The sequence below is a fragment of the Cricetulus griseus genome, chromosome 4 (assembly GCF_003668045.3).
Source record: "Cricetulus griseus strain 17A/GY chromosome 4, alternate assembly CriGri-PICRH-1.0, whole genome shotgun sequence".
Classification (NCBI taxonomy): Eukaryota; Metazoa; Chordata; class Mammalia; order Rodentia; family Cricetidae; genus Cricetulus; species Cricetulus griseus.
The window spans coordinates 43,626,718-43,637,369 of NC_048597.1; the positions used below are offsets into that span (position 1 = coordinate 43,626,718).

Consider the following 10,652-nt stretch of genomic DNA (forward strand, 5'->3'; position numbering starts at 1 on the left):
AGAGGCAGAGTTCCTAAGGAAAACAAATTGACTGTGTCAAATTTAACACTATGAGCATCTAGAAGATTGTAAACCTGAGCAAAAGATTAGTGAAGGTATAAGTGACAGAGTTATAAAGGAGAAAATTTGTAAAGGGGTGGATAGTTACATATCACATTTTCCTCCTAATCCAGAATAATGTGTGTACATTTCTCTTGATAGAAGTAAACTGGAAGTGAATTATTAATTCAACCATCTACTAATATATATATATATATATATATATATATATATATATATATCAGTGTGTGAACACTGGAAAGGCAGCCACAAGCCATGACTCCATCCTGAAGTTTGTTAGACATGGTGGCCCTGTGGCCACATCCAGTTGCTTGCAGGCTTGTGACAAGGTAGTGTATCATGGTAGAAGAGATTGGTGGAAGAACATTCAACTAGAATGACCAGAAAACATAGAAAGGAAATTATCAGAGTCCCATTATGTAATTCAATGGTTCAGTCACAGTGACTTAGTCTTCTAACCAGGAGCCCTACCTCCTGAAGGTGTCACCACTTCGGAAGATCCAAGCTTTCAACCCATGAAAACTTTGAGAACATTTAAGATCTAAAACATAATTGAGCTGAATTAAATGCATTCCCCATTCATATAATGATATCTCAAATCCAAAATCATATACTGAGACAATTTTTAGAAGTGAAGTTTGAACAGAGGAGATTAATTTTATGATTATTAAGGTGATCTTTGATGTATACCAGCACTGTCCTTCTAAGAGATGACATTCATACAAAAGAGAAGGCTGTGATAAGTCATGGGGGAGAAAACAGACATCTGTAGACAAAAGGAAGAGGCTCAGAGTAATTCATTCCTCTAAGACTTGAGGAGGAACAACCAAGCAGCACTCAGGAAAGATTTATTCTTTCTGTGTTATTTTGTTGTAGTGGTTCTCATAATCTAATACCAGCTGACCATATGACAAGGTGCATGACATGAGAACACACTCAAGTGTCTGGTACAAAATACCACCAGTAAGTGATATTTGCAATTATTGTTATTAAAACATAGAAGTTTTTATGATTAGATTATAAATTTTCCCAAATAGTAAATTTACAATAAAATATAATCTTCCCATTAATACTTAAAACAAGTCAAAGACTATGATCTGAAAGAAACTCTCTTAAGATAATAATTACATACTAAAATTGACATGAGAGGTAATTACTCTATTATTTATTTTATTTAAATAGAATGTAGATTATGTGATTGTATTTACACTAAAACTCTTTAGAAGCAAACTGGTTTACAAAGAGCTGTCTAGATATTTGTTTCAGAATTGTTTTAAAACATTGTTTTATAGATATGTTTGGTCTATGTCACAAGGTGGACATTTTCCTGAATGGCTATTTTAATTCTTTTTTTTTCAAAATAAATTCATATTTCCCCACATTAGAAGGTAGATCTTAACTATCTCAGATACCTGTATTTTACAGGAATTACTTGTTTTCGGTAGGAAGACCACACCCAAGAGATAGCTCTATAGTCCAGAAAGAACTCAGATTCCTTTAAAGCCAACACACTTATATTTACTGCTACATAACTTACTGCTTCTCATTTTAAAGCTTGTTCTAACCAGATAGCCAGAGTGTAGTGGGACTGAACTAAAGGTTCACAACCCCAAGAAATCTCTGAGACAGCCTGTTGCCATGGAGTTAGGGTGAGAATGATGAACTAACTTAGTTGACAGGCAGCTGAGGTCAATAAACTACTGAATCTGAGATCAGAAAGCCCAATAAGGAGATAAAATGAACAAATGGTATTGAAGGTGAACAAAACTAAAACAATTCAGAAACTGTCCCTAAAAAAGCTTTAGAAAATAAAAGAACTAGGTACACCATAGGAATAGAATGCAGAGGTAGGATCCGTACATAGAAACATCTTTCTGTGTGCTTCTAAGTCTGTGGGGGCACTTGAACTTGGGTAGAAAGAGTCTCACAGTGGGTTGAAGGATCATGCCTCACAGGATGACTGGGAGGATTTGGCTAAGCAGTTATTCATCTCTTTCATTATATCAATACCTTGCTAGCCATACAGCATCTGAGTATTCACATAACAGTCCAGGAAATGCAAAGAGGAAAACTGAAATACAATAAAATGGTAACTCTTTCAAATTTCTGATGTATTCTGGTACTCCTTTATCTGCACATTCTTTACTGAAGCTGGAACGTGTTGACCTTTATTTGTACTATGAAGTCCACTCCAATATCAAAACTCAATCCCAGCCATAGAACCAATCTAAGAGCCTTAACAGGCACTCAATATTTTCAATTCTATTTGTTGATTTGACTCACAGTGGGTATGTAGGGGACAAGTGTAAGCCACACCTGCTAGAAGCTGGCTACAAGTGTGCCTGACCACGCCTGTCAGGAAGTGGTCAGGTGAGGTCAGGATGATGCATGATAGGGTTTTAAGGGGCTGCAAGGCACATGGGGGTCCTTCTCTCTGGCCTGCCTGCCTTGCTGCCCCTGGCACGCTCCAGCTTGCGTTTGGCTGGTGTTTGGCTGGTGTTTGGCTGGTGTTTATCTAAATAAAGATATCTTAACCCTACAGGCTACCCAAACAAACAAAAAACAAAAACAAGCTGGGCATTGATGGCACATGCCTTTAATCCCAGCACTGGGGAGGCAAAGGCAGGCGGATCTCTGTGAGTTCGAGGCTAGCCTGGTCTCCAGAGTGAGTGCCAGGATAGGCTCCAAAGCTACACAAAGAAACCCTGTCTCGAAAAACCAAACCAAACCAAACCAAACCAAACAAAAAAACCAAAAAACAAAAACAAAAACAAAACAAACCTTACAGGCTACGAATCATGGGTGTCATGGGTACCTACCTTAATTCTACTGATTAACTCAATCTTATAACCATCTATTCTGTTTAGTTTGTGTTTTGTCCTTACTAGCTCAGGGAAATATTTGGATTTCTTGTATAATAGTTCCCTCCAGTTTTAGAAAACTATTTTTCCATTTCCATTCCCCAAAGAAGGTCCATATCTGAAAGCCAGATATACAGATAAGCTCTGGCTTCTCCTGGTACCAAAAGAATCCTAGAATTCTGAGTCATGGCTCTGTGACCAACCAGAGGCTCCTTTTGTTCTGGGTGGTGTTCCCTATTAGAACAAGGATCTGCATCTATTGGTCAGATTCCCAACCGGAAGCAAACCATTACTCTTGTCACCTCTCTCTCTGGATTAGAGTAGAAGACGCTGTGCTGTGGCCTAACATCAACTCCTGGTTTATGATACTGACCAGAGCTTGTTTCCTTCATGCTATTTGTCATGTGCGATATCAAACTAAATTGTATGATTTGAAACTTCCTGCCACCCCTAGAATGTTATTAAAAGGTAGATTATTCCTTTTTTCTTGAGAATTTGGTTCAGAGAGACTTCTGATGGGAGAGGCATTCTGATGCTGCTCTCTGAAGAGGCTCCTCTGTATCCATCCCCCCACTTCTAGTGAAGCTCCTCTCTAGTCTTTAAAGAGAATCCCCATCTTCCATTTAAAACCTCTTCGTGTTTAGATTCTCCACATAGTTCATTGTTTCTGTCTAATGCCGTCCCTCCTATCTCGAGAACCAATCCTGTTCTTGAGCTCTATCATTCTAACCTCGGTCCTGAGAGGAATGATGAATCTTGTCAGTTGCCTTTCTGAACCAGCTGCTGTTATTAGTCTCTTACTCCATTTTCTCTAAGGCTGGGTGATGTGAAGAGTTCCCTCATCCTTAATGTTATACTTCTTATACTAGGAATTACCTTCATGGGATCACTTTCCATCATCTTTGCTCAGGTCTCTGTTCCAGCAAAGGATCTCACTTGGTGCTGGGCTCTAGATTGTAGCATGTTCTCTGTCCTTAACTAGGTGGTTCTTTGAATGCCTCAGCTTTTAAATCAATGCTGTACTCAGCTTCCAGAAAGCCTAACATTTGGAAAGAGTGTGAGTGGTGCTCTAATTCCATGCATAGAAAGTTGCCCTTCTTGATACTTCCTGATGACTACACTCTATATCCAGAAGTTACAATGTGGTGTCCATTTACAGGAAGGAATCATCCTCTGTAGCCACTTGCCATTGTCCCTGGACATAGGGACATTGGTAAGGCCATTGGATGAAACATGACCAATTCGCATTGGTTTCCAACAAAAATGAGCAAATAAACAAAAGAAGACTGACTCCTTCCTGTTTCTTACATCTGTATTGTGATGGTAAAGAACAATCTGCCTGTTGTTGTCACTCCTGTCCTGAAACTTTGAAGAGCAACCTTTCCATGAAATGCTCCCAAACTCTATGACAAACAGAAAGAAAAAATACTCTCAGGCTTCACATAGACTTCACTTAATTAGTCAGTAAGTGGCATACATAATTCTGTCTGAAATTTACCAGAAATTAGTTACTGACCTCACCCAAGCTCAAATCAAACTCTTAAATGCAAATGACCAGATGCTGCTTTACACATATTGCTAGTAATTCTTGCAGTGGCCACGTTGACTATTAGCATCCAAACCTGCCTCTCCCAAATTCAAACAGTATGGAGGGGAGGTAGGAAGGGAAAGAAAGTAAACACCAGCATTCACAAAAGGAACTCTAGCAGAGAAGTACTGAGGTCATGGCAGAGACAAGACACGAAGGCAGGCCAAGAATCACCTTCGTAGAGAAGTGATTTCAGTGAGGACCAAAAGTCACTTGTATTGACAAGCCTTGTCCTCTGCTCCCACCCCCACCCCCACCCAAAGTTAGTGTATGATTTTGTAGTTATTAACTAGTGTCTAACAGCTAGAGTTCACAGGAAGGTTCTCTCACTATGAGAAACTAAATTATATCATTACCCTATGCTTATAAAACATATTAACAAGGCTGTGTCAAGTCCAGAAAAGTTCAGTGTTGATGTCACAAGTTTAAAAGTCAATATCGGTTTAGAGATGGGTAGGGGACAAGCTTTCCTTTCACATCACAGGCCAAAGAACACTGTATGTGAAGGGACTTTGTCACCCAGTTTGTCAGAGGGTGGGGTTTTAGATTGGACTCCTAGTTCTGCTCAGTGCTAATGGATCACTGATTTCAATGTCCCTTAGTGTAAACTGGCATGGAAGCTGTATGAAGCCACAAGTTGCACAGCATGCCTATTGTTGAAATGAGGTTCAGTATGTCTGAGAGTCTGTGTTTGAACATCATCATTAAATTGCAACTGGGTGATTTTTTAACTTCTTAATGGAACAACATTCAATACCTGGATGAGCTTCATGAGCATCACATGAAATGACTTTCATTTTTTTTTGTTTGGATAAAGTTGCAAAACAATTTATTATAAGCACTCTTCAGAATTCAGAATAAATTCAAAATAAGCACAATCTAGTTATGTTTGGTATTTAACTGTATAGAGAAAACAATGGTAGTTAATGTTTTTCTTGAAGGCTAAGTGATAAAGCTGATGCAAGGGATATGATGTAGCATTGCAAGAAAAGTACTTGTCTAAAATCCCAATGAAGTTTAGTGTTTCCTTTGGTGATTTATGTAGTTTAGTCAGGTGAGTCAATTTGTTTCTGCACATCAAACCTGTTCTTTGAAGAGTAATTCTGAAGGCCTTCCAGGAATCAGAAACCCATTGATTAGATGGGTTTCTGATTATATATATAAGAAATTATAATTTCTTCATAATTTGATCAGTTCATCAAGTTAGAGAATTTTCAGAAAAAAAGGCCAGTATATAAAGTATAAAAAGCAGGGTAATATTGGTGCAAGTCCTTGAGAAAAGTTATTGGTTTAATTGAGTTGTAGTTTGTGTGACTGTATTCAGCTTCATAAATTGTTTCTGTGAGGAACTCTTCACTTAATACAAGGTTTAAAACAGAAGTGGAGATGAAAAAACATCCCACATAGCCCTCAACCTCTAACATGTTTCTCAACATTTGTTCTCCTCTCCTCAAAAGCATCTCAGACCACTTTGTTGGCAAAGTGATGCTTCACTGCAACACCTCATTTCTTGTTTCTTCAGGCATCTATACTTTTCCTTCAAATTTTGCACAAAATTTCTTTATTTTCCTTTTTTCTTTCTTCATTCCTGAGAACCTGTGTTTTCTGGAGGCTATTACTATGATCATGATGAGTCCAGATAGCAATTTTTCATATGCCATTTGTCTACCAATTTTCCCTGGAGCCAGGAGAGTACTGGATAGGCAGACACTTGCTTTTTTTCAAGAGACTGTCATTATCAGTGTGGACAACAGACCTTCAGATCTGAATGGCTATAAACAAGAGTAGTGACAGAGCATGAAGTTCTGTGAAGCCTTACAGCACCTATCTCTTATCATAAAATGAGGCATATAATATGTGACTTCTGTTCAATATATATTGGTTGCAATGAAAAAACATTAGTTTCTATATAAAAATTCCATGAAACTAAAATTTTTCTAAGGATGTTCCATCAAACCTGAATTTGAGATAGATTTTCTGGTAAGTCAGTAATAGCTCCTGGAAGTCCCCACCACAGGAAGAAGAAATTATAAGAATAAGTGGTTTCACCTGAAAATTTTGTGTTTGGACAAACATCCATGGAGTTTTTAGTATATTTGTGTTACCCTTAAATGCCTTTGTGTGATATATGTAACTGTCAACTCTTTTATTAATAACTCTCCCAACAAAATTGCAATGTAAAAAGATGGATACTCCTTATTTTTTAATCATAGAAACTCTGGTTCTACAAATGTACAATTGATGATAAACTATGAGAAAGAAGCCAACATAAAATGATCATTGATTACCCAACATCATATGGGTTTCCAGAGAAAGATTTAATCATTCATTATAATATTAAATTATTCTTTTCAGCATAATTCATTTCCTTTTTATTCCTTGCATTTTAATATTTAAAAATTTATTTGTATGTGTATATGTGCCCTTGAATATGCCATAGTGCTTGTGTGACTGGCAAAAGACAACTTGCTGAAGTCATTTCTCTCCTTCTACCATACGGATCCTGGCATGTGAACCTAGGATTTCAGGCTTAATATCAAGTGCCTTTTCTGATTAAATTACTTCATTATCTTTTGGCACTGACTCCTTGTTTTGAAAATGGAAATAAGTCAGTAGAATAAAGAAACTAGAGAATGTGGCTAGGCCTTAACTAAACATTTTTATTTCATTGATTTTTCTAAAAGCAAACTGATGTAGCCTAGTCTACTGACATCCTTATAAGTAATGTAATTTATCACTTAGGAATCTGCAATGAGTAGCTCATTGTCATATATTGTCACCATCCTCTGGTAACAGCCATATCTATGGAGTTTTCTCCATACATCAAAAACCCCAATTTTATTAAAATCTAATCCTTTTCTGTGATATATTAACACCATATCTGAAGATTCTGCTGAACTTATTACATGTAAATCCTGTCAATCATTCTAGCAGCAGTGCCCTCTAAAATGAAAGATAACTTTTCTTTCTTCTTTGCCTTGTCTCTTCCCTTCCCTCCCTCCCTTCCTTCCTTCCTTCCTTCCTTCCTTCCTTCCTTCCTTCCTTCCTTCCTTCCTTCTTTTCATCCTCTCTCCTTTCCTTCCTTCTTTCCTTCTTTTCTTTCTTTTTAGTGGACAGATGTCACTATGTACCTCAGGCTAGTCTAAATCTTGCAATCTTACAGCCTCAGCTTCAAGAATGCTAAGTTATAGGCTGTGCCATGAAGCCCAGAAAAATGCACCTATTCACTTCAATAATAATTTGTTAACAGTTTAAAAACGAGTGCAATTCAAATCATTAGTGCACTGTGTATTTTAGGAAATATTTGGCCCAGACTCTTCACTGCTGGATGAGGGATGAAAGGGGAACTTGAGCTCATTCATACTTAAATTGTCCTATTATAGAAGTTAGTACAAAACAGCCTTCTCAACTCTGCTCATCCTACAAATGCTGACACAAATTTGACTGTTTAAAGAAGAAAATACATAAGCCCATTATTCTCATTTGTTATTTCCTACTAATTTTAGTTAACATTCAAAGATAGGTAAACAGTAACCTTTTTGATTTTATAATTTCAGTTTTTCATGTGTTTGATATTATTGTTTCAAAGATAATTTAAGGTAAGTTTATATTTAAATACCTGTCATCAAAATATGAATGGAATATACAACATCACCAGAAAGCCTACTATCTAAATGGAGTGGTACTCATGAAATCGTCCTCAGAACTGACTGAGAAACAATGTGCCCCTTTCTAGTTTTCTGGTTATCCTAGTATAATTTTCTCTATATAAAAAGGTTTATCCTAGAATCATTTTGCATATATTTCTGAGATATTCAGTCAAAATTCAATATTAGAGATTCTTGTAGCACCAGAGAGTCAATCAAGACTTTTTCTTATGCTTAGAAACAAGATTTTCATTGAAATTATGATTTTCCATTGTACTTATAAACACTTACCAGTGTTACAATTTTTAAGCTTCAGTAATTTGAACATTTTATAGCAGTCATTGAATGAAAAGAAAATCATTTTCCTTTTGTTTCTATTGAGTCTCCTCATATCCCTGGAGTCAAAGTTCCTAGGAACTCCATGTCCTCAAGGATGTCAGAGCCCAGTGCTGGACATCATGTGGAGAAGGGAAAGTGGCTATTTTTCTCTGAAAAGGGGGAAATACCAGCTTAAACATAGTTCTCCTTCTGAAACTGCTACTCTTTTTCACATAAATATTTAATTGATTCTCCTGGTGCCTATATAATAATTAAACTTCATTTATGTATTGTGTTTATGGTAGTGAATAAGTCATGAAACATTTGTGGAGACGAGAGGATGCCATGAGGGAGTCAGTTTCCTCCCTCTATCTTATGGGTCCCAAGGATTGAAATCAGATTGTTAGCAATTGTGTCAAGTACCTTTACCTGCTGAGTCATCTCAATGGTCCTAGGGTGTTTATTAGTAAGGTGTGTGTGTGTGTGTGTGTGTGTGTGTGTGTGTGTGTGTGTGTGTATTTAATGATGCATACAAGAAATTTCAAATAAAATAATCTTGTGGAGAGGTTGAAAAAAATGTAGATTCTATTATGGCTTAACTAATGGAGATTAATCTTTGAAAAAAGATCACTCTGAAGTCAGTGTGAACTTGAGCAAATAGTCAACTGCTCCTAAATGAAATAGCTAAAAGAATTAGTAGATGATAGAGTTTTCTAGAAGCTAAATATATACATTAACAGTTTTTAATATCCACCCAAATACAAAGGATATAAGATTATCCACAGTGAAGAGGCATAGGGTGATGTATTAGTAGGAAAAAATGTTGAATAAAGTTAACTATGATAAGACATAGATCAGTCTCAGTAGAATATTCAGAGAAAAATTCAGTGTAGAAAAACTAATCAGAAACCCATATTTGATTACAGAAAAGATAAAATGGAAGTGAGCATAAATTTCATATAGATTATCTTAAGAAAATTTCAGGAAGTGCAGCTCTTGGCCATCTGTCATTTTATTGGGATTACCATCATTAATGACATTAATGATAATAATTTTTCAAGGTTAGATGTTCCCATTTTTGAGACTAAGGAGACTTACTGGTAGACAGGAAAATTATTTGCTTTGAGGCCATGTTCTTTGTTGATTGGGAGATTCCAGCTTTAGCTCCAGGGACCCTGATACTGTTGTCAGAGTTATAATTTCTAACACACACTTGATTGGCATTCAGAGGTGATAAATGATTACATGGAGATCTACATGTTGACATGTTGGAAACGTTGACTGCCAAAAATTGAATGAAAGAGAAAACTTTATGAGTTAGAGAAACTCAATTCTGGATACAAATTAATTACATAATTACATCTTGATATCTTCATATATTGATTAAATCTTACTTATTAACATTTATTTCCCATTTTCTGTAGAAACTGTGAATGATTACATGCTTCAAGGCAAACATTGGAGCTAAAAATGAGTATGTTTCAAAGCTTGAATAAAACAGAATTGACTGGTGAGTGTTTAGAAACCTGAGAACTAGAAATTTTCCCTCCTGTCTCTCTTAAACTTTTATTTCATTTAAAAATATTTCTGTGCTTTTAGTTTTTACATAAAAATTTAATTTTACAATATGATTTAACAACTCAGCATTTAGCTGTGTTCTGTTATCTTCTAAAAATAGTCTTTGAGAGAGGATAAAATTTACAATAACAATAAAACTGCTGTCTTAAAATGTTTTGAATACCCTGATATTAACCCACACACCTACAAACACCTGATTTTTGACAAACAATCTAAATTTATACGCTGGAACAAAGAGAATATCTTCAACAAATGGTGCTGGCATAACTGGATGCAGACATGTAGAAGACTACAGATAGACCCAAGCCTTTCACCCTACACAAAACTTATGTCAAAACGGATCAAAAACCTCAACATAAACCCAGCCACACTGAACCTATTAGAGGATAAAGTGGGAAATACCCTTGAATTAATTGCTACAGAAGACCAGTAGCACAAACACTAAGATCAACAATTGATAAATGGAACCTCCTGAAACTGAGAAGCTTCTGCAAGGCAAAGGACACAGCAAAACAAATTGGCAGCCCACAGACTGGGAAAGATATTCACCAACCCCACATCTGACAGAGGGCTGATTTCCCAAATATACAAAGAACTCAA

At 36.4% G+C, this 10,652-nt stretch overlaps 1 non-coding gene across 1 annotated transcript; it reads right to left on the minus strand.

Annotated features, from left to right (window-relative positions):
• Nucleotides 1-8,536: 8,536 nt before the first annotated feature.
• Nucleotides 8,537-8,625, minus strand: LOC113835410. Its single transcript, XR_003484960.1, has one exon. It is a non-coding gene; the product is annotated as a small nucleolar RNA SNORD88 (small nucleolar RNA).
• Nucleotides 8,626-10,652: the final 2,027 nt, after the last annotated feature.